Source organism: Saccopteryx bilineata, chromosome 5 (genome assembly GCF_036850765.1).
Source record: "Saccopteryx bilineata isolate mSacBil1 chromosome 5, mSacBil1_pri_phased_curated, whole genome shotgun sequence".
NCBI classification, from domain to species: domain Eukaryota; kingdom Metazoa; phylum Chordata; class Mammalia; order Chiroptera; family Emballonuridae; genus Saccopteryx; species Saccopteryx bilineata.
The window spans coordinates 100174286-100196434 of record NC_089494.1 but is presented as its reverse complement, the minus strand read 5'-3'; positions in this window follow the sequence as shown (position 1 = coordinate 100196434).

Here is a 22149-nt window from a genome sequence, read left to right as displayed (position 1 = left end):
TAAACAAAATACTAGCAAATCGAATACAACAACACATTAAAAAAATAATTCATCTTGATCAATTGGGATTCATCCCAAAATCACAAGAATGGTTCAACATTTGTTAATCAGTTAACATAGTACACCATATCAAGAAAACAAAAACAAAAACCATATGATCTTATCAATAGTTGCAGAAAAGGCATTCAATAAAACACAACATCATTCTATGTTAAAAACACTCAACAAAATGGTTATAGAAGGAAAATATCTCAATATAATAAAAGCCATTTATGGCAAACCATTAGCTAACATCATATTGAATGGCAAAAAACTGAAGACTTTTCCTCTAAAATCAGGAACCAGAAAAGGTTGGCCACTCTCTCCACTCTTATTTAACGTAGTGCTGGAAGTTCTGGGCAGAGCTATCAGACAAAAGAAAGAAATAAAAGGCATTCATATTGGAAAAGAAGAAGTAAAGGTTTCACTTTTTGCAGATGATATGATCCTGTACATCAAAAACTCCAAAGACTCCACAAAAAGACTATTAGAATACAGTAAGTTCTCAGAATACAAAATTAATATACAGAAGTTTATTGCCTTTCTATATGCCAACAATGAAATATCAGAAAACAAAAAAAAAAATAATCCCCTTCATGGTTGCAACAAAAAAGTAAAATATGTAGAAATAAACATAACAAAGAATGTAAAGGGCCTATATAATTAAAACTACAAAACGTTGTTAAGGGAAAATGAAAAAATATACAATGAAATGGAAAAGATATTCCTTGTTCTTGAATACGAAGAATAAATATAATAAAAACGACCATATTATTCGAAGAAATATATAGATTTAATACATTTCCCATCAAAATTCCAATGTCATTTATTAAAGAAATGGAACAAAAAATCATCAAGTTTGTGTGGAATTATAAAAAAAAACCCGAATAGCCAAAGCAATTTTAAGAAAAAAGATGAAGCTGGGGTCATTACAATATCTGACTTCAAATTATATTATAGAACCATAATAATCAAAACAACATTGTATTGGCAGAAAAATAGACACTCAGAACAATGAAACAGAATAGAGAGCCCAGAAATATCAGATAATTGATATTTGACAAAGAAGGTAAGAGCATGCAATAGAGTAAAGACAGCCTCTTGAACAAATGGTGTTGGGAAAATTGGATAGCTACCTGCAAAAAAAAAATCAAACTAGACCACCAACTTACACCATTCACAAAAATAAACTCAAAATGGATACAAGACTTAAATGTGAGCCATGAAACCATAAGCATCTTAGAAAAAAACATAGGCAATAAGTTCTCTGACATCTCTCACAGCAATATATTTGCCGATTTATCTCCATGGGTGAGTGAAATAAAAGACAGGATAAACAATTGGGACTATATCAAACTAAAAAGCTTTGCACAGCTAAAGACAATAAGAACAGAATAAAAAGACAAACTACACAATGAGAAAACATATTTGACAATATGTCTGATAAGGGGTTAATAACCAAAATTTATAAAGAACTTGTAAAACTCAACACCGGGAAGACAAACAATCCAATCAAAAAATGGGCTAAAAAAATGAATAGACACTTTTTCAAAGAGGACATACAGATGGCCAATAGGCATATGAAAAAATGCTCAACATCACTAATCATTAGAGAAATGCAAATTAAAACCACAGTGAGATATCACCTCACACCAGTCAGAATGGTGCTCATCAACAAAACAACACAGAGTAAGTGCTGGTTAGGATGTGGAGAAAAGGGAACCCTCCTGCACTGCTGGTGGGAATGCAGACTGGTGCAGTCACTGTGGAAAACAATATGGAGATTCTTCAAAAAATTAAAGATCGATCTGCATTTTGACCCAGCTATCCCACTTTTAGGAATATACCCTAAGAACACCATAGCACTGTTTCAAAAGGAGAAATGCACCCCCATGTTTATGGCAGCATTGTTTACAATAGCAAAGATGTGGAAACAGCTCAAGTGTCCATCAGGGGACGAGTGGATTAAAAAGCTTTGGTACATTTATATGATGGAATACTACTCAGCCTTAAGAAGTGATGACATTGGATCATTTACAACAGCATGGGTGGACCTTGATAATATTGTACAGAGCGAAATAAGTAAATCAGAAAAATATAAAAACTATATGATTCCATACATAGATGGGACATAAAAATGAGACTCAGAGACATGGACAAGAGTGTGGTGGTTATGGGGGAGGGGGAGGGAGTAGAAGGAGAGGGTTGGGGGAGTGGACAGGCACAAAGAGACCAGTTAGAAGGTGACAGAAGACAATTGGACTTTGAGTGATGGGAATGCAGCATAATCGAATGTCAGAATAACCTGGAGATGTTTTCTCTGAACATATGTACCCTGATTTATCAATGTTACCCCATTAAAATTAATAAAAAAGATGTAAATATTAAAAGATAAAACAGCATGGTATTGGCAGAAAAATAGACACTCAAAACAATGAAACAGAATAGAGAGCCCAGAAATAAAACCACATATATATGGTCAAATAATCTTTGATAAAGGAGCCAAAAATCACACAATGGAGAAAAGAAAGCCTGTTCAATAAATGGTGCTGGGAAAATTGGAGAGCCACATGCAAAAGAATGAAACTCAACTATAGTTTGTCTCCTTGTACCAAAATTAATTTAAAATGGATCAAAGACCTAAATATAAGATTTGAACCAATAAATTACATGGAAGAAAACATAGGTACTAAGCTCATGGACCTTGGCCATAAATTTATTTTATGAATTTGACTCCAAAGGCAAGGGGAGTAAAGGCAAAGATAAATGAATGGGACCACATCAGACTTAGCAGCTTTTGCAGAGCGAGAGAAACTGACAACAAAACATATAGCCAACTTAATGGGAGATGATATTTTCAAACAACAGCACAGATAAGGGCCTAATATTCAAAATATACAAAGATCTCACAAAACTCAACTGTTTTTGAGCAAACAATCCAATAAAAAATGGGAAGAGGACATGAACAAACATTTCTTCCAGGAAGAAATACAAATGGCCAATAGATATATCAAAAGATGCTTATTTTCACTAGCAATTAGAGAAATGCAAATCAAAACTACAATGAGATACCACCTCACACCTGTTAGATTATTATCAACAAGACAGGTAACAGCAACTATTGGAGAGGCTGTGGAGAAAAAAGAATCCTTATTCACTGTTGGTGGGAATGTAAAGTAGTAAAACTATTATGAAAGAAAGTATGGTGGTTCCTCAAAATTAAGAATAGAACTACTATATGAACCAGCAATCCCTCTACTGGGTATATACCCCCAAAATTCAAAACAATTGGTATGTAAGGACACATGCAGCACCATGTTCACTGCAACATTGTCCACAGTAGCCAAGACATGGAAACAACCAAAAGGTCCTTCAATAGATGATTAGATAAAGAAGATGCGGTACATATATACTATGGAATACTACTCATTCATAAAATATGTTGACATAGGATCATTTACAACAACATGGATGGACCTTGATAACATTATACTGAGTGAAATAAGTAAATCAGAAAAAAACTAAGAACTGTATGATTTCATACATAGGTGGGACACAAAATTGAGACTCATGGAGATGGACAAGATTGTGGTGGTTACCAGTGGCAGGGGAAGGGAGGAGAAGGAGGGGTTGAGGGAGGGGATGGGCATAAAGAAAATAAAATAAAAGGTGACAGAGGACAATTTGACTTTGGGTAATAGGTATACAACATTATCAAATGTCAAAGTGATCTGTAGATGTTTTCTCTGAATCTATGTACTCTAATTCAGTGGTCCCCAACCCCCGGGCTGTGGACCGGTACCGTTATTGGGCCATTTGGTACTGGTCCGCAGAAAAAGAATAAGTAACTTACATTATTTCCATTTTATTTATATTTAAGTCTGAACAATGTTTTATTTTTAAAATATGAACAGATTCCCTCTGTTACATTCGTCTAAGACTCACTCTTGACGCTTGTCTCGTTCACATGATACATTTATCCATCCCACCCTAAAGGCCGGTCTGTGAAAATATTTTCTGACATTAAACCGGTCCATAGCCCAAAAAAGGTTGGGGACCACTGCTCTAATTGATCAATGTCACCTCATTAAAATTAATTGTCTAAAGAAAATAAAAAAATACATGTTATCCATATTTTTAAATAAGAGAAAAGTATCATGTGCTATTAATGTTAAAATTGCACATATGAAACCAAACAGTGTCATTAGAAAACAATGTCAAGTTGGGGATTTGTGGGGCCCTTCAGAAGTCAGGGCCGAGGGTGCATTCTAGTGTGCCCACTGTTAAATCCACCTTTGGTTTTAGGTTGCTTTCACAAAATCTGAAATTGTTATTTAAGCAGATGACCTTTAAATTTTATTGAGGTCATGGCCAGTAGACTCATATAGTAACTTATGTTGTGTAAATACTTAAGGAATTTGATTTCTATTTAATTTATTCAGACTGATTTAAAGGAAGATCATTTTGCCCTATAGGAAACCTTCCATAATGATATTAGAGAAATATTTCTATAACTCATATGATTGACTCATGGGTACAAACATTTGTTAAAAGGTTGTCTTTGCCACCTTATAAGGAAGTCTACTATTTTTGATGTTTGTTTATTGACAGCTTGTAGGTCCATGTTACTCTTTCCTGCTTGCTCTGTTTCTGGGAAACTAAGATAGAAGATCCACACAAACCTTCAGCTCTTCAGGCCAAGGGAACTTAAGCAGCATAGCCCCTAGCCCACATGCAAATCTCTCATACTTGTTCCAGTCCCTAACCAGCACGAAAGTCACAGTTGCCTACCACGTTTTAACACACGCCCTTAGCTTGACTTCTCATCAGACTTCATCTTGAGCCCCTCACTTTCTAACAATCTCCAGCTGAGTACTAAATACATGTTATTCATTTTCATTGTTGAGTGCATTGTATCATTTGTCTGAACACCCAAATAAATTCTTTTTTTTTTTGACAGAGACAGAGAAAGTCAGACAGAGAGATAGATAGGGACAGAGAGACAGGAAGGGAGGGAGATGAGAAGCATCAATTTTTCCTTGTGACATCTTAGTCATTTGTTGATTGCTTGTTCATTGATTGCTCTCTCATATATGCCTTGACTGGGGGAAGGGTGGGGGGTGGGGGCTACAGCAGAGCAAGTGACCCCTTGCTTAAGCCAGTGACTTTGGGCTTAAGCCAGCGACCTTTTGCTTTAAGTCAGTGACCTTTGGGCTCAAGACAGAGACCATGGGGTCACGTCTGTGATCCCACGCTCAAGCCAGCAACCTCGCACTCAAGTTGGTGAGCCTGCGCTCAAGCCAGATGAGTCCGCATTCAAGCTGGCAACCTTGGGGTTTCGAACCTGGGTCCTCCATTTCCCAGTCCAGTGCTCTATCCACTACACCATCGCCTTGTCAGACCAAATAAATTCTTGGGTAGACAATCATACTCACCTTTGGACAGACTGACCAAAACAACCAGCTCTATAATTGATCATTATTGGATCCCAAGTTCTTTCATTTCTACACTACACAATTTTCCCATTTAAAAAAGTATAACTTGGGGCCATGGCTGGTTGGCTCAGTGGTAGAGCATCGGCCTGGTGTGCAGGAGTCCCATGTTTGATTCCTGGCCAGGGCACACAGGAGAAGCGCCCATCTGCTTCTCCACCCCTCCCTCTCTCCTTCCTCTCTGTCTCTTTCTTCCCCTCCCGCAGTGAAGGCTCCATTGGAGCAGAGTTGGCCTGGGTGCTGGGGATGGCTCTGTGACCTCTGCCTCAGGCACTAGGATGGCTCTGGTTGCAATGGAGCAATGCACCATATGTACAGAGCATTGCTCCCTGGTGGGCATGCCAGGTGGATCCCGGTTGGGTGCATGCAGGAGTCTGTCTGACTGCCTCCCCGTTTCCAACTTCAGAGAAAAATACAAAAAATAAAAATAAAAGAGTATAACTTGGTTTTTTAGTATATTTACAGAGTTGTGCAGTCATCATAATCAATTTTAGAACATTTTGGCCTGCCTCTTTTCCAAAAGTATAAAGGAACTCTGTCCCATAAGCAGTCACTTTTTGTTGTTCCCCTACCCCTGACCCAGCCCTAAGCAGCCTCTAAGTATAAATATATTCTAGCTCCAGAATTTCTTTTCAAACATTTCAAATATATAACAGTAAGTGGCTTTTGGATCTTGCTTCTTTCACTTAACTTAATGTTTCAAGGTTCATCCATATTGTAGCATGGATCAGTACTTCATTCCCTTTTACTCAATAATATCCCATTTTATGGGTATTTACATCTTGTTTATCCATTTATCAGTTGATAAATATTTAAGTTGTTCCTATTTGTGGATATTATAAATAATGCTATTATGACTCATACATTGCTTGTGGGAATTTAAAATAGTATTACCAGTGCTGGCCAGTTAGCTCAGTCGATTGAGTGTTGTCTTGAAATGACAAGGTTGTGGTTTCAACCCTCAGTCAGGGCACACATTGGAAGCAATCAAAAAATGCATGACTCACTGGAACAATAAATGACTGCTTCCCTTTCCCCTTCCCTCTCTTTCCCTTCCTCTCTCTGTCTATAAATAAAATAAAAAAAATTAAGCCCTGGCCAGATAGCTTGGTAGGTTAGTGTCGTCCTGGAACAGAGGTTGCCTGTTCGATTCCCCGGTCAGGGCACATACAGGAGCAGTTGATTCCCCTGTCTCTCTCTCTCTCACTACCTCTTTCTTTCAAAAGGAAAAAAGAATGAAAGGAAAGAAGAGAGATAGAGAAAGAGAAAGAAAGAAACAAACAAAGAAGGAAAAGAAGGAAGGAAAGAAATACAATAGTATAACCACTTTTTTTTTTCATTTATTCATTTTTTAGAGAGGACAGAGAGAGGGAGAGAGAGAGACAGAGAGGGAGAGAGAGAAGAGAGAGAAGGGGGAGGAGCTGGAAGCATCAACTCCCATATGTGCCTTGACCAGGAAAGCCCAGGGTTTTGAACCGGCGACCTCAGCATTTCCAGGTCGACGCTTTATCCACTGTGCCACCACAGGTCAGGCACAGTATAACCACTTTGAAAAGTAGTTGGGCAGTTTCTTTAAAAGTTGATAAAATTGGCAACAGATAAATATTATTAATATATTAAAATATTAAATATCACATAATAATATAATATTTAAATAGCAAATGCTATTTTTTAAAGATATAGAATATAATTTTCTCTATATTTGTGAAGCTGGATCAAGAAAATTTACATTTTAAATCTATCCACCTTTTTTTTTCTTGATGTTTTTTGCTTGACATTGATTTATTAATTTTATTTATAAGTTTTATTAAAATTTAATTGATACATAATATTTTGTAAGTTTGCCTGACCAGGCGGTGGCACAGTGGATAGAGCATCAGACTGTGATGCAAAGAATCCAGGTTCGAGACCCCTAGGTCACCAGCTTGAGTGCAGGCTCATCTGGCTTGAGCAAAAAGCTCACCAGGTTGGACCCAAGGTTGCTGGCTCAAGCAAGGGGTTACTCAGTCTGCTGAAGGCCCATGGTCAAGGCACATATGAGAAAGCAATCAATGAACAACTAAGGTGTCGCAACAAAAAACTGATGATTGATGCTTCTCATCTCTTTCCATTCCTGTCTGTCTACCCCTCTCTCTGACTCTCTCTCTCTCCCTGTAAAAAACAAAACAAAAAACAATATTTTGTAAGTTTAAGATGTTCATCATATTCATGTTGCATATATATGTATATATACATACACATATATATGTTGCAAAATGATCCACTGTGCCACCACAGGTCAGGCTGATGACAGAGATTTAGTTAACACTTCTATCACCTCACATAATTACCATGTTTTCTGTGATGAGAACTTTTTAAGATCTCCTCATCTCTAATCTCTATCTATGTACCTCCCTATTTATCCCTCTATCTTTCTGTCTATCATACCTACCACTTACCTGGAATCTTTTTCTTTTTTTAATTTATTGAGGTGACACTGGTTAACATAATTATACATTTTTCAGGTGCCCAAATCCACAATATACCTTGTACCCTGGAGTCTACTTTTAAAACATCATTTACTTTCTTATCTAAGTAACACCTTTAGGCGGTGTTGGACCAGCAAAAGTCTTATATGGTACTATTGTATATTTACTTGGATTCATGCACTATTGCTTCCTATAAGTGGTTTTTATAAAAGAATCTCAGAACTCTGCTGTTTGAAAGATATTACTATATGAGGTATAAAAATGCTAATTGAGAACTCATTTTCCACATTGCTTGTATTGCTGTCTCTATGTGTGTTAGTCAGCTTGGGCTGCCATAACAGAATACTGTGCAGTAGATAGCTTAATTTATTTCCTCACAGTTCTGAGGCTGACAGTTCAAGGTCAAGGTGTCGACAGATTTGTTTCCTGATCCAGACTCTCTTCCTGGCTCACAGATAGTTACCTTCTCACTGGGTTCTCACATGTTCTTTTTTCTGTGCACACATACTTTTTGTATCTCTTCTTAAAAGGATACCAATTCCATAGGATTAGAGTCCTACCATTATAATATCATTTCATCTCAATTATGTATATAAAGACTCTCCAAATTCAGTCATGTTGTGAGTTAGGGCTTCACAACATGGATTTGGGAGAACATAAGTTAGTCCATAGTATCAAGGTACCTTGTTTTTGCTTTTAGATCATAATATAGTAATGCAGCTTAAATGACTTGGAGAACAATGTAGTCCTGCTCTATGACACCCATAGCTACGTTATTTGTTTGCTTTAGGTGTTAGTAAGTATAGAGTCTAATGGACGGTTCAGTTAGCACAGATATGTTGACCATAAAACCTGAGTGCATGGGTATGGTTGGTTCTTTGACACTCCTTTCCTTCTGCCTCCTCATCTCATAGGCTCTACCAGTAATGACTATTTACTTCCCTTATATTTTCCCTTGTTCTTTATTTTTGCTATCATTTTTTATTCATGTTCTAGTTGTTAGATGCTTCTAAATTTTTCTTAAACAAGGCAAAACTACATAACAAAAAAATAAGTTGTCAATGCAATCAGAGAAGTCAATTTATTTCAGGAACACAACCTAAATCCACTACAGTGTATAAGCCGTGCACCTGTACCTATAATTCAGTTTTACTTTCCTTCTGTATACTCCCATTATGTAGAAAGTTAAAATGAGGAAATGTGTTTCAATTCATTGTAGCCAAAACATGTTGGAAGACTTTTATAAGCAAGCATCAAAAGAATCAAACTAGTGCTAACAAGAAAAAAGTAAATCATAATGTCATTTCTCAGTACCTACATATTTCTTTCCTGAAAGAACTGAGAGTATTGTGGAGAGAAAAAGAAAAAGAAAAAGAAAAAAAAGAGACCTCTGTCATTCTTTGCATACCTTATACTCATTTACTCTTTGCCTAAAAGTTTTTCTGATTTCTGAATGGAGACTATCATGCCAAGAATTTAAAAATCTTTCTCTAACTTTATTAAATATCTCCTGAAGATATATAGGGAAGTAATGAAAAGACAAAGAGAACAAAAATAAAAACTGAGAACTTTCAAATGGAATTTAAAAGTCAATAATATATGCACTCAGGTGCAACCAGCATTTGTTTAGAAAAGATCAAGGTAATTAGGCCAGATGATCTCCCACACACGGCTGTAAGTGGGAAAGGTTGAATACACCTGTAAGAGATGTATAAGATTAGTTTCTATTCTGAACTTTACTGTGTAAATTAAATCATTTTTGAGTTTCTCAAAGAATATAACTTACTCATAGAAAATGGAAAAATGTTTTTGACCAATCAATAATCTTATTAAAATGTACATAATTTCTCCTTAAACACAAATTTTAAAACTTTCTGTAAAGGGGAGACACACAATGAGATAGGGTGTAACAAATAAAAGATAAAAACACATGCAACAGTTTTCTCCAGGTCACTAACAAATTTGAGGACATTTCTAAAAGAATATTGGGGTTTCTAACTACAGATTTAATCAACCACTTTAATATTTATTTCTATTACTAGTTGAAACTATTATGTTGTTGTGCAAAGTATACTAGAACAAGAAGTAGGCATGCGGGTTTAAGTCAAGGTCCAAATTTTATTTGCTATGTGACTTTGAACACACCACTTAATTTTCTAAAGACTCAGAACAATTTTTCTATTTAGTTGGTCCAACTTTTTACAAAGGACAAAAAACAAAGGAGTGATTTGAAATTATTATATATACAAAAGATAGTACCACAACTATTACTTTATTATTTAACATTTTTAAGCTCACCTTTTTCAAGTGTTCTAGAATTGGTACACTTAACACCTGAAATATTTCTATATTGACTTTAAAGATGCCATAGATCCATTTATAACATGAAAAAAGCTGACAGTAAGAAATTTCACTATCAGCATAAGCAATCTAGGGTTGAAAAAACAAAGTCATGCCTTCATGTGTGTTAAAAGTACAAATAACCCAGAGATGAATGACTCTATTAGAAGAGATCATGTGCCAAAATACTGCTAGAGAATTTGTGAACTAAAAGAAAATGCTATTAGAGAAGCTACAAACCCTATTCCTGCTTTATATTTAAAAGAACCATTTCAAAGAACATTCTAGAACAAGATTTGGGAAACTATGGCCTGTGGGTCAAATCTGGTAGGCTGCCTGGCACGCAATAGCACAATTGGGTAATTGCAGAACAGGCTGTGTGGTTGATAATATTTATTATCTGGAGCTTGACAAAAAGTTTGTTTACCAGGTTCTAGATCACTATCTCACTGACATAACTAGAAACCTCCCAGAAGTCATGTGAGAGGATGATTGAACGATTAAACTCATACCTGTCATCCTACATATACTTGAGTAGTGACTTAGATTGTTGATATAACCTAACATTTCTCAAATGTAAATATGAACACTGCATGTATAATGACAAAGTAAAATGATGGCACTCTCTTTGAGAAGGGAGTTGCTGCCTTAGGGTGTTCTCCTTGAAAATAAAGAGGTGTAATAAAAAGGCTTGGCTTTCGGATTATACAATGAAAGCTTCTGGGCCTCCTGACCCTTGAAACTATGAGCATTTCGCTCTAGAGACTCTCACAGGCATAGTTAACATTATCACAAAGTTTGTCCTCTTATCTCTCAAGAGAGTAAGAAAAGTTTTAATTGGTCTCTCTTCTGCTTCTTATATCAATTTGTGTTAAATTCTGTCCAGATTCTATAGACACTTTTATATGAAAGATAGAAAAATATGCCAAAATATGCTTCTTTGACATAAGAATTTTTTTCAGCTGATTATCTTTGGAAAAGAGTAGGAAGAAGTAGGAGAATCTCTGAAAACAGAAGTTACCCTTTTGTAAGAAAAATTTACTTTTATAAGGTAAATGTCCACTCTACAGGTGTCTCATCTTCAGTCCTAGGAAGAGAAGATGGCTAAGTCAAGGAAAACGTTTTTCAATGGAAAAGGCGTGGACTTAAACCAGTATAACAAACCTTATTCTTGTTTCCTGGCTTTTTTCGTGGTAACTCCCTTACCTGGCTTTGACCACCTCCACCCCCCCCCCCCATCTTTCTTTAGTCTTTAGCTCTAGGTGGCTTGGACCATTTCTGTGAGTTTTCTAATTTTTTATGAGTATTTCCCATTTATATGTGAAGTATACATGTTATTTAACATCAGTTGTTTTCCTCTTGTTAATCTTTTTATTTCAAGGGGGTCTCAGGCAAGAACCTAGAAGGGTAAAGAAAAAAAATTTTTTTTTCTGATATACATATACCCTACCTTACATGAATGAAATGCTAGTAATACTTAACCTATATTAAAATGATGTTTTCTCTCTTTTTCTGGTTTTATATTAGTATGGAGAGGTCTTTTGTTATTATGATTATGTTCTTTCCCTCACCAAAGGGTCTTGGCTAAGAGGTAGATTTTTCTTTTCAGATTTCATGTAGCCTCAGGATTCTACATTACTTTTCCTTTTTTTTAAGTGAGAAGAGGGGAGATACAGAGACAGACTCCCACATGCGCCCCCACTGGGATCCACCTGGCAAACCTTCTGGGGTTGATGCTCTGCCCATCTGGGGTCATGCTCACAACTGAGCTATTTTTTAGTGCCTGAGGTAGAGGTTCCATGGAGCCATCCTCAACACCTGGAGCGATGTGCTCCAACCAGTTGAGCCATGGCTATGGGAGGGAAAGAGAGAGACAGAGAGAGATAGAGAGAGAAGGAGGAGAAGAAGGATGAAGAGGCAGATAGTCGCTTTTCCTGTGTGCCCTGATGGGGAATCATACCTGAGACATCCACTCACAGGGCCAATGCTCTACCACTGAGCCAACCAGCCAGGGCCTGGCTATTGGAGTTTTTACATCATAGAAATAAAAGCTTTTTTAAAGTAGGAGTTTAAATTTAGGCCTCATTAAAAAAAAATACTAATCAAGTTGAATAGAAATAGAAAAAAAGAGAGTGGAAGGCCAGATAGAAAAAAATAAACCTTCCAAATTGATTTAGAAAAGAGATAATAAACTGGACAGAAAGTATAGAAGTCCTGCTGTAGGTGGAATAACTTGACAGCTATTCCAGAGGAAAGAGGAGCCATACACAGTTTGTAATAGATATGTGGGAAGCAAAACAGTCCTCCGGGAGCTGTAAGGTTAAGAAAATAACTGTACATGAGGAGAGTGACAACTGACCTCTTGCTCATTGAAAGAAATCAGCATGAAACAGGTTTGGAGAATGTCCTGAATTTCACACTATGTTCTTCAAATAGCTAGTAGCTTATTTTTATGAGAGTCCCGAGACCTACTTTCACTGATCATTTATCCAGACAGTTGAGTTTCTTTAATGAAATAACATTACTCCTTTGGGAAAAGAATTTGAGGACAGGGAATAACCAGGCCTACTAGCAGCTCTCACTTTGAGAGGTGTTTCTAGTGAGCTGACTGGCGCCCATGCAGAAGTCAAACCACTATGCTTACATCATCATGTATCACTGAGACGTAAGGATTTTTTAAAAAGATGTTTCTTTTTAAGTCAACCTCACCCACCCTTCACCTTTACCTAAATGAATATAATGTAAGCTTAGGAAACTGGGAAACTAATGATGATGTGATGATGATGATGATGATGATGATGCTATATGAATATTACCTAGCTATAACTTTTAATACCATATAATGAACTTTCTTGATGAAAATGAGTATTACACAATGTGATTAGTCTTATTTACCTATTAGGTAAGAATTTTTATAGTTTTTACTTATGTGTTATTTTAGTGTCATATTATCAAATGACTCAGAATACCCCCTCATCTCTCTGGTCCTGTTTTCCTTAATATGATAAATGAATTCAGGATCAGACAGTAGATGGTGCTATTATTTCAAAGACTGTACAGTCCTAAAGCCATCCAGAATGTTTTGAATCTACAGAAACAAGTGAGAGGAAAGTGTGAGAACTTGACATAGTTTTCTGGTTGGCAAAGGTTTTGGAGTGGGAAGCTATTTTTATATAGTGACCTACTCTGTTCCTTTTGGGGGTAAAATAACAATCAAAGCTTCCCTTAGTAATTAATAAGTTTTGTCTCCCTAGGAAAAACTATACACACATTTCATTTTCTGCTTTGAAACAGAAACAGATACAGATGCTGCTGCTCATATCAACTGCTCTTGCAGACAGAACGCAATTTCGGAGAGCTCAGCAATGCAGAATATATTAAAATATAAAACACATGAATGTGAAATTTCCTTAAAAATACTGAAAAAAGATTTTACTAATATAAAGCAATTTGTATGTAAAACATCTGTAATCACAAAAGCACCTTAAATATAATATTCAAATGCAAGCAATAAAACCCTGTATCTGACAATGATAAATCAACATATTAAAAGCTTGCTTCTACTTGTGGCAGATGCTCTTTGAAAGAGAATTGATAACAGATTCAAACCATCGAGGAGGTTCAAACAGTGGTGATACAGGCTAGGGGTTGAGTGGAGCCAAAGCTATACTGTTGGATCATGAAACCTGCAGCTAAAGCACAATCACTGTTGAATTTCCTAAAGAGCAACACTGCAAGCTGTCTCTTTAAAACCCCATTACTCCAAGATAATAGCTGTTGATGGAAACCCTTTACCTGTCTCATTTCTTAGGCCTAAACAAAACATATTGCCATAGGCTCTCATAAGGGTGATCAACATTCTCTACATAAATTTGCAACTCAGAACACCTAAATGTAAAGAAAAAATTAAACCAGATGACTAGTGATACTGTAAAAATAATAGCAAACACTGACATTTGAAATATCTGAATAATAAATTATGCCATTTTAAATCTCTATGTTTTTTTCATTTGAAAGCCAACCATATTTGCAAACATTTATTTTTAAGAAATTTTAGTCTTTTAAATGGTATCTCTTTTAACCCTTAACCTCCTAATAGGATAACTTTTTGGTAGAAATGTTTTTAAATTGTTGATTAACAATTATTTTTCTGGTTTTGTTTGAACAACATTGCTGATGTCTTATGTCCATTACATGCTCCCTAATTTTGACTATTAAAGAATTGCATGAATAATGTCAAAAATAAATAGTATATATTTTTAGTGGGTTCTTGGAAAACAGTTGCTAGAACTGCTTTTATTTAAAATTTAACAGATTTTTTTTCTGTTATCTATTTGTGGCAGTTTTAAAGCATGGCCTCAAATTCCTGGACATTCCTACTGTCCAAATTCTTGGACATTCCTTAAGACTATGATTAAATTTGGCTTTTAGAAGGTGATGGAAGACAATTTGACTTTGGGTGATGGGAATGCAGCATAATCAAATGTCAAAATAACCTGGAGATGTTCTCACTGAACATATGTAGCCTGATTTATCAATGTCACCCCGTTAAAATTAATAAAAAAAGAGAAAAAAATGGCTTTCAGTCTTAGCTCTGGAAAGCATGCTTCTCTCTCTATAGTCTTCTCAGAGACATAAACGTTGCCCTCAATAGTCATCAACCCTCATGAGGAAGCAGAATACAATAGCCCAGACCTGATTGGTGATTAGAGGGTCCAGACCTGGCAGGCTAAAGATGACATCTTGCCATAAGTTATGCCTCAGCTCCTGAATCCTAAAGTCAAATGACCTTTTAGCTACTTTTCCATAAAACCAGACAGAGGGATACTTGGACAGACCATAGAATTGTCCTCAAATTTTGAAGAATTATTTATTACACTTACCTCACTTCTGACCAGTCATCTCCCAGCACAACCTCAAATCCTGGTAACCCACAGTGTCTTGTAATTTTTCCCTATGTAATCAGTAACCTACAAGCCACTGGGTAGTGGTAGTCGAGTCTTTGGAGTGTTAGTTCTCCCGTCTCCAGATTAACCAATTCAATATTAAACTATTTTTCTTTCCATACTGCAAACTCCTGCACTTCTTTGAGCCAGTGCACACAGGCGGCCAGATGCAAACTTTGTGATCCCCATAATACTACCATTGAAAGGTAATGTCTATGCCCTTTGCCTTTACATCTGGTTCATTGCTTTGAAATAATGAAGAAGAAATGATGTTGCATGACTTTGACTTTGAGACAAGATCATAAGAAGCCCTGAAGCTTTGTTTTTGTCTCCCTGAATGCTCACTCCCTTACTTCAGGACCCATGTGCATGAGACCTCACATTCTGGGAAGTCCAAGCAACATGAAGAGGTTATACTTTGATTAACCTTTCACTCATCCTAGCCCCGATGCCAGAATGAGTAAAAAATACCTCCAAAGAATTCCATTCCCCAGATGTTGATTAAAATTGTTAAAAAAACAAACAAACAGTTTCACAGCTAAAACCTTTTTAAAAGAAAAGGTTTATTGAGCTGTATGGTAACCAGGGAAGGACCAAGTCCTTGGGCATGCAGTCTACACTATCAACAGTGGTGCTGGGTGGGGAAGGCAACATGTCCGTCATTCTGGAGTTGATGGGTGCTTTTATACATTATGTTTGGGGGGGGATGAAGATATAGGTTGTTTTAAAAATATTTAATCAGATACAGATAAGTGGGGTGGGCAGCAAAAGGTGACGCAGGGCAATTTTATGATAGGTGCAGTCTGTTAGGAAGAAATAATTACTACTTCAAAAATTAATTGGATTTATTGGGATTACATTGGTTAATAAAATTATATAGGTTTCATTTGTACAATTCTATAGTAAATCATCTTTACATTGCACTCTGTGTTCACCACCCAAAAGCAAGTTTTCTTTCATCATCATTTATCACCACTTTACCCTTTTCTTCCTCCCTTTACCCTCCTTTTCCTCTTACAATCACCACACTGTTGTCTGTGTCTGTGAGGGTCCCCCCACCCTTTCCTTAATCGCTTCACCTTTGGCTGGGTGAAGTAATTAACTACTTTTAATTGGAATGTGCCACAGTCTTGAATCTTCATGCACAGGCTAGATGTGGTGGCTTCTCATGGTTTCTACAGAAATTGATTCAAAACTCCAACATAGATTCAGAAATGTGAGCTATCACTCCAGTGGTGCAATGGGTTAGCGTGCAGTACTTATACAGAAATGTGAGCTATCTTTAGTTAGCTGGCCCACAGCTATTACTGGGTTAATTAGTCTTTTCTTTTTATTTCACTCACCAGCTCACTGTAATTTAATTTAGGACATCTCAGAATTTTTATCTTGTCAACCCCAGATATTCAAATCCTTCCAGCTGAGGCCTTACTGTGCCCCTTTAAAATACATGACCCATAGAATCACTAAGCATAAGTTGTGGGTTGGTTTGTTACCCAGAAATTGACAACTGGAACACCACAGTTGGATTATAAAATGCAATCACATTGTTGGTTGTAAACTGTCAAGATACACAGGTATGTTTAGTTTTAGACACTTTTAGTATTCCCAGTCTCCTAATTGGTTTTCTTGCCTTGACTCTCTCCAACCCCCTAGTTACACAACTGGCATTATATATATATACATATATATATATATATGTATATGTATATATATATATATGTATATGTATGTATCTGCTATGTCCCACAGTCTGTGGATGGATATTTACTGATCTTTATGCTCTTTTCACCTATATACGCATATTAATTTCCAAATAATCTTACAAATTGTTTACTACATCCTGTGAGTTTCAGGAGAAAAGAACTTGAACCTCTAAGGGTCATTTTTAAACTACTGGTTTACTCTGTGAAGTCCACCTCAAAGCCAAGCTCCCCTGGAGAATCACTGTTTTCAGTGTTGTTGATGGATGTATGGCTAATCTTAAACTATAATGAAGGGCAGAAGTGTAATTCAAAACCTCAATATGTTAATGATAGTCATTGTTTTTCAATATCTTTGTTTTTCCTATCCTTACACTCTAGGACAGGGGTCCCCAAACTTTTTACACAGGGGGCCAGTTCACTGTTCCTCAGACCGTTGGAGGGCCAGAAAAAACTATGAACAAATCCCTATGTACACTGCAAATATCTTAAAGTAAAAAAACAAAACGGAAACAAATACAATATTTAAAATAAAGAACAAGTAAATTTAAATCAACAAACTGACCGGTATTTCAATGGGAACTATGGGCCTGCTTTTGGCTAATGAGATGGTGGTGCCCCTTCCAGAAGTACAGAGAGGGCCTAATAAATGGCCTCAGGGAGCTGCATGCGGCCCGCGGGCCGTAGTTTGGGGATCCCTGCTCTAGGATAATGCATTCTGGTAGTTCCTCTTAATTTATCCAAATTCTTTTTTTGGAAAGTAATATGTGCATGCTTTCTCCCTAGGTGGTCTTTCTAGAATGCAGAGATGATTCTTCTCAGATATCATACACTGACCACTCACTAAAGGAAGGCATTTAGCTTATTTGTTTACATTCAATGTCATATATCAATGCATTTTCTCAAATTCATTTTACACCAATTATTTGGTAATTGCCATATCTAACTTTTCTGTTTTGTTTATCTTTTTACCATTATTTTTTCATTGATTGTTCAATATGATGGACAAAGATTATTTTTCTCTTATTTTTCTTGGTGTTTCTAGGGTATTTATACAGGGAACTGAACATAATAGATGACTAATAACAATTTATAAGAAATAATCCAGGCCTTGTCAACCCCAGATATTCAAATCCTTCCAGCTGAGGCCTTACTGTGCCCCTTTAAAATACATGACCCATAGAATCACTAAGCATAAGTTGTGGGCTCAGTGGTAGAAAGTCAGCCCAGCGTGTGGATGTCCTGGGTTCGATGTCTGGTTAGGGCACATAGGAGAAGTGACCATCTGCTTCTCTTCCCCTCCCCCTCTTGCTTCTCTCTCTCTCTTCCCCTCCTGCAACCATGGCTCAATTGGAGCGATTTGGCCCCGGGTGCTGAGGATGGCTCCATGCCTTTTGCGTCAGGTGCTAAGAAGAGCTCTGTTGCTGAGCAAAGGAGCTACACTCCAGTTGGGCAGAAAATCACCCTTAAAGGGCTTGTTGGGTGGATTCCAGTTGGGAGGCATGAGAGTCTGTCTCTGCCTCCCCTCCTCTCACTGAAAAAAAAAAAAAAAAAAGAAAGAATCCAGCTAAAAATTTTTTACTCATAGTTAGTATCAAGTTTATTAGAATTTCTAGTTATCTTCAAACATTGGCTCTATTCATTATATCAAATCAGATGCTTAAATGGTATAATGAGATTTAATTTTATTAGTAATTTTATAATTCTGGTGAGGACATTTAAAATACAATCCATTCCCATGTAATTGTTTTCACATGACAAATTAGATATACATTTTTAAGGAAGATAGAAAAGAATATTACACATTTCTTGACCTTTACTAAAGTTAGTGAATTTCTATGGTACATTGTTGCTTCATTCTAATAAACCCCTACTTTATATTAAATGTAATATACTGATGCTATATATTTTAAAGGTGAAATCAACTCTTCCACATTAGCTTTCAAAAAATATCTAATAATTATTCATATTCATGATGTGTTTCAGAAACCTTTCATGGATTTTAATAAGAAGTCATAAACCACCTATAGTTAGAAAGATTTTCTTCTAATTTTTCTGTTCAGAGTGCATTAAAACTTGCTAAAGCACATTAATTTTAGAAAAAGAAATGTGTATGTCTTTCAGACAATTGTGTACTACTCTATTATGTGAATTTCTCTCAGTCTTTATTCCTCCTCACTTACTTATTCTTATAACATCTAATCCCATAAATACATATACAAAAATATGTTTTCCATATGTCTATAGGTTACTAGTTTAATGAAATATTTTCTTATGTTATTAGAATAGTCTTGTAAGTTTCATGAAGACAAATGCAAAGATATTTTTGGCTAAAGATATGTTTAGAAAACCTTTTATTTTTTAATTTATTTTTGTTGCAATTATGAAAGATCAAATGCTGTACTGCATAAGTACTTACTTTGCAACAGGGAAACATTCATTAATAAGGAACATCACAAAAAAGAAAACAAAATATAAAAATGCAGATAAACAATGAAACATCTATAAATATTAGGAACCTGGTTAGAGATGAGCCACTGAAGAAGGTAGATGTGGTTCTTTTTATCTGAGAATATAAAGAGCGGGGTCTTTTGCTGCTAGCCATGAATGGCACAGTAATGGGAGCACAGAGCTCAGGTAAAATTTAGCATTGTTTCAGGGAATGGGGATAGGAGACTGATAGAAGTCAGTACATACAAGTGGATGGAATTCTGATGCTTCTGTCGTTGGAAATAAAATATATGATTGTAGGTATAAAATTATAATGACAAGTTATGACTGGAGGAAGAAATAACTTTAATTGTATGAATTAGAGTGTTGAAAATGCATATCTAATTACCTTAGCTTCATTTTCTCTGTCTTCAACCCCTGACTTTCAATTGAGAATACAAGGTTATGGCTCCCTTAAAACATGGAAGACTTGTAGAATGGCAAATTGAATAACTTGAAGAGATGGAGAGGAGAAATGACATAGAAGGGTTCTGAAAATGTCCTTTGAAAGTGACAGTGTTGAAAATTGTTATTATACTTCCCATAGATGAGACTAGAACTACAAAAACAAATGGAAACATGAGTCTAGCCTTACAGTACTAGTAAAATCATTAAGGTAATATCTTAAAAACAGAGCCCATACAGTGATTATTTCTTAAGCCCTTTTCAATTTAAACTGAGTTAAGCAAAGCACAGAGTGCTCTTTAATGTCAGCTAACCCTTGTGTTACTTATACCTACATGCTAATTAGCAAGTCCTCTGCTTCTCAAAAATAATGGGTTTTGTTCACTGTAGAAAGCAAATGAGAAATGGAACTCAACTTATAGCACTTGCTCAGTCTCACTGTGACCAGGAGTCTGGGTAAAATGGCAAACGATGTTTAACATAGATATGACAGAGTAAATGCTTGAGAGTGACTTTGTAAAAGAATATAAAGCACTAGGGGAGTGTCTAAGATAATCTAATAGATGTTTCTTGCTAGGTATGCATTTTTAATTAAGCTGATTAATTGCCTTTTGTAAATACTTTATTTTTATCTATAACTTTCTGATATTTTCTCTCTCTCTCTCTTCATCTCTCTCTCTCTGCCTCTCTCTGTCTCTGTCTCTCTATGATACATACGAACACAAACAATTTGACAAAGTGTTTTAAAGATTTTTACTAACGCCAAAATCACATCTAACTTACTATGGTGAGAAAACTGACCTACATACATACACATAAATGCTTTGTTCAGGATAACTTGGTAACACATCTTTTTTTTTCTTTTTATAAATAAATTTTTATTAATGTTAATGGGGTAACATCAATAATCAGGGTACATATATTCAAAGAAAACATGTCCAGGCTATCTTGTCATTCAATTATGTTGCATACCTATCACCCAAAGTCAGATTGTCCTCCGTCACCCTCTATCTAGTTTACTTTGTGCCCCTCCCCCTCCCTTTCCCCTCTCTCTAATTCCCTCCCAAACCCCCCTCCCCCCCCACCCCCAGTAACCACCACACTCTTGTTCATATCTCTTAGTCTCGTATTTATGTCCCACCAATGTATTGAATCATGTAGTTCTTGGTTTTTTCTGATTTACTTATTTCACTCCGTATAATGTTACCAAGATCCCACCATTTTGCTGTAAATGATCCGATGTCATCATTTCTTGTGGCTGAGTAGTATTCCATAGTGTATATGTGCCACATCTTCTTTATCCAGTCTTCTATTGAAGGGCTTTTTGGTTGTTTCCATGTCCTGGCCACTGTGAACAATGCTGCAATGAACATGGGGCTCCATGTGCCTTTACATATCAATGTTTCAAGTTTTGGGGGTATATACCCAGTAGAGGGATTGCTGGGTCATAAGGTAGTTCTATTTCTAGTTTTTTGAGGAACCACCATACTTTCTTCCATAATGGTTGTACTACATTACATTCTCACCAACAGTGGATGAGGGTTCCTTTTTCTCCACAGTCTCTCCAACATTTGCTATTACCTGCTTTGTTGATAATCGCTAATTTAACAGGTGTGAGGTGGTATCTCATTGTAGTTTTGATTTGCATTTCTCTAATAACTAATGAAGATGAGCATCTTTTCATATATCTGTTGGCCATTTGTATTTCTTCCTGGGAGAAGTGTCTGTTCATGTCTTCTTCCCATTTTTTTATTGGATTGTTTGTTTGCTTGTTGTTGAGTTTTATGAGTTCTTTGTATATTTTGAATATTAGGTCCTTATATGAGCTGTTGTTTGAAAATATCATTTCCCATTTAGTTGGCTGTCTGTTTATTTTGTTGTCAGTTTCTCTTGCTGAGCAAAAACTTTTTAGTCTGATATAGTCTCATTCATTTATCTTTGCCTTCACTTCTCTTGCCCTTGGAGTCAAATTCATAAAATGCTCTTTAAAACCAAGGTCCATGAGTTTAGTACCTATGTCTTCTTCTATGTACTTTATTGTTTCAGGTCTTATATTTAGGTCTTTGATCCATTTTGAATTAATTTTCATACAAGGGGACAAGCTGTAGTTGAGTTTCATTCTTTCGCATGTGGCTTTCCAGTTTTCCCAGCACAATTTGTTGAAGAGGCTTTCTTTTCTCCATTGTGTGTTGTTGGCCCCTTTATCAAAAATTATTTGACCATATATATGTGGTTTTATTTCTGGGCTTTCTATTCTGTTCCATTGGTC